This window comes from Nomascus leucogenys, chromosome 9 (assembly GCF_006542625.1).
Source record: "Nomascus leucogenys isolate Asia chromosome 9, Asia_NLE_v1, whole genome shotgun sequence".
NCBI classification, from domain to species: domain Eukaryota; kingdom Metazoa; phylum Chordata; class Mammalia; order Primates; family Hylobatidae; genus Nomascus; species Nomascus leucogenys.
The window spans coordinates 51545323-51549287 of NC_044389.1; positions in this window are offsets into that span (position 1 = coordinate 51545323).

The window sequence follows — 3965 nt, forward strand, 5'->3', positions numbered from 1 at the left end:
CCTGGTGCAAAGTGATAATTCTTTTCCAGTCACCATTTCTTTCTCATGCTTATATACTGAGGTAAATTAATCAAGTTAAAACATAACTCCTTCAATTCAAAGTTAATACATTATATGAGCATCCTGAGAGCATGGATGGCAAGGAGACTAACAAAGTTCGATTACCTCATATTTACTCAAGGATGTTGATGTTTCTGTTATATTTATATTTGCTGTCATCCACCTAAGATTAATGACCTTGCAAGTATCCTGTTTTATATAATATATTCTATAATAGTGTCAAGAACAGTGGCAAGTGAGAGAGTCCTGCAGGGCCCTTGACACAGAATAAGAGATGAAGTAATTGTACAATGGAAATAGCATTTTTAAATATCATGGTTCAAGGAATATCTTGTAAAACTTTGTCGAAGTATAATTCACATATCATATGATTCATCAATTATTTAAAATTAAATGTTTCCTAATACATTCACAGATTTGTGCACCCAACATAACAATCAGTTTTAGCTAAAAAAAAATCCTACATATTTGCTCTTATCTCCCCACCTGAACTTCTGCATCCACTCTGCCCTGGGCAACCAGTAATCTAATTTCTGCCTCTATAAATTTGCCTATTTGGGATCTTTATAAAAATAAATGAAACTATATAATATGCGTTCTTTTGTGGCTGGCTTCTTTTATTTAGTTTAACGTTTTAAAGGTCCATACGTAGAATAGTGTATATAAGGACTTCATTTTGATTGCCAAATAGTATCAGATGCTATTTATAAACACATTTATTTATTCGTTTATCAGTTGATGGACACTGGTTTTCTTCCACTTTTGGCCATTATGAATAGCATGGATTAACATTGTTGTAATGCTTTCTGTGGACATGTTTTTATTTTTCTTGAGTATATTCCTAGAAAGGCAATTATTGAATTATGTGGTGAACGTATGTGTAACGTTTTGATGAATTGCTAGACTTTTTCACAGTGGGTGAATAATTTTTCATTCTCACCAACAATGTATGAGGGATTCAATGTCTTCACAACCTTTCCAACCCTTGTCTTTCACATAACAAAAAAGGTTATTTTTTATTTTAATTTATAAACACACGCACTCTAACAGACAGAAAGAAAGGAAGGTTTCTTTCCACATATTGGAGGGAAAAGTGAATAAATTAACCACTAACTTACCTAATAACTTCACTATAAAACTGATACCACTTATTTTTGTTAAAAGTCTCAAATGCAAAGTCAAAATGAAGAAAATGCAGCAGATTTTTCACCTTTTCTTTTCTATAAATGTATTTTGGTACTAAGTTCTAATGTGACAACAGTTACATCAGAAGGAGGTAATGAAAGTCCTCCACAGAGTTCTTGGTACATACTGCCAGTTGTAAATTGATGACAGTAGACCAAATGTATAACAAATGTTTAAAAGATTAAGTTGTTCAGATAGCAGCTCACTACTGAGAAATGACTTCTGCAAGAATGACATAAAATCTGCATTCTTGTTGTTCCTCATAAGTTTCTTGTTCAAAACAGCATACTCATAGAGCTTTTGAACAGTATCAGAACATTCATAATATGCATATTTTGCATCTCTGAATCATATGCCAACAATGTACTCTTTGGAAACTTGTATGTCCCCATCTTGATCAATTTCATACAAATGAAATCAAGTTCATTCTCAGTAAAAGATGTGACATAAACCTCAAATGTAACAGCAGATTGTTGGAATCAATGAGGATGGAGGCAGAAGGTGATGAGCACAATTACCTCATGGTGTTTCTGAGCAAGTTCATCAAGTATCATTATTAAATTGATATAAAGACTGTATTTCATTGGCAACACCAGCACATTCTCACAGGACTCAGAGCTAGAATACAACTGTCAGCATAAGAAACAAAAAATCTCATTTCTTAGACAACCTGTTAAAATGCTATCTTTCTGTACAACTTTCTCTAACTTGGTACATATCAGTATCAATCAATGTCACAATGATTTAAGTACTGACAATAGGGGTTTTGGAAAGCAAGTGAATAAAGAAAAGGATGAATGATTTTGTGTTTGTATGTGTGAATAATAAATTTCAGTCTTATTTTAAATGTGGCTGTCTACAGAACAAGAGATAATTTAATTGTATATAAAGAGTTTCTATTATAAGAAAGCAGCATTGTGTTAACAAAGAGGCAGTGGCGTGATCTATTCTTATTTATGTAAACATTTTTGATAGACTTCGTTTTCTCTATATATTTTCACACTTACTATATTCACTTCATTTCATGTAACTTGACATTGTTTTTCTGACTATAGAAATTCCTTTTCTTTTTATCCAAGCAGACGTTTTAAGTACAATTTCAGTTACTTTGCTTTATTTGAAAATATTTTCCCTAAATCAAAATCTTTTCCCTTCCTGAATATTTACAACATTCCTCATGTTTCTCACTTTTAGAAAGTATTTATCTTCTAAGTGCCTACTCCTGAACTTGTTTCACAGATTGCTTTGTAATTCAGGTAAGTTGTATTTTTAAAAAAAATTCACCAGAAATTTCCATCAAAGTAGAATTAAGAAGGAAAAGATGCATGTGACAAAATAGACAAATATGTTTTTATTCTATTAATCTGTTAACCTGCAATTAGGTAAATCTTTCTTAAAAGGATATTCAAACCCAGTTTCTGATAAAATATTGCCTGCAGAGTGTCAATATTTTTCAATGTTTTTATTGTCCTTGAGTGCATGCATTATGTGTCACCCAGATTCCCCTTTTGGGAATATAGAAATTACTTTCCAGCTGATGAAGTGATGAACAACTGACATACCTCACCTATAAGCTCTCTCTCTGTCAGTACAACCCTGCTGAAAGCTATCTAGCATATAGTGACCTTTCCAAGACAGCCCATATCCAATGCCTGGTCACATGTAGGACTCTAAAGGCTCATTCTCCCCTTTTCAATTTGGACCAACACTGAAGGCCTAACTTAGCTTCAGAGCTCCCAGTGGGTGTGACAAAACCTGTGCTGAGACTGTATGTCTTAGCATGCTCAGGGTGCTATATAGAAAAATACCATACATTGGCTAGCAACAAACATTTATTTGTCACAGTTCATGAGGCTGAAAGATTTACAATCAAGATACTGGTATTGGGCATTCCTCCAAGATGGTAACTCGTCACCATGTCTTAATGGGGAAAAGAGATGAATGAGTTATTCTGAGCGTATTTTTCAAAAGAATTAATTCCATTAATGAGGACTCTGCCTTCATGACCTAAACACCTCCTAAAAGGTTCTATCTGCTAATACAGTAATTTTGGTTATTAGAATTTTAACTTATGAATTTTGGGGGCACTCAAACATTCAGACCATTGCACTGAATTATTTCCTAATTTGTTCCACTGTCCAATCTCACTTCCTACTTTTTCACAGATGGTATTTCCAGGAAAACTCCCTAATTATCTCCCTCAAAAAATATTCAGCTTAGAGTCTACTTCTTCAAGGCACTGAGCATTTGATAATATGTACCAAGAGAGGTCAGAAAAAAAGAACAGACAACAAAATGAGATTTTAGAGTTGGATTATTCACTACCAGTTGTAATGAGAACCCTATCACTATTGGTAGGGAGAACACAAATAGCCCCTGGAATGTGACAATTTAAATTTTTCATACATTCAGTAATGGTAAATTATGATGGCAATCTTTTGAGGGGAAAACATTAGTTATTAGGATATATCGCATATTTATCAGTATGGGAACAGTAGAAATTATGACCATAATAGAGGCAAATGTTTTTTTCTGCAGAGTTAAGGCTTGGGAGAAAATAATAGAAGAGGGAGCACTAATAACCCTCAAATTAAGGCAAACGGTGAGAGCCAGAAATGTCTCCTTGGAAGTGTTACCGGAAAAAGGGGTCTTGATACAGACATGAAGTGAAGGTTCTTGGATTCCACACAAGAAGGAATTCAACGTGAGTCACAGAGTGC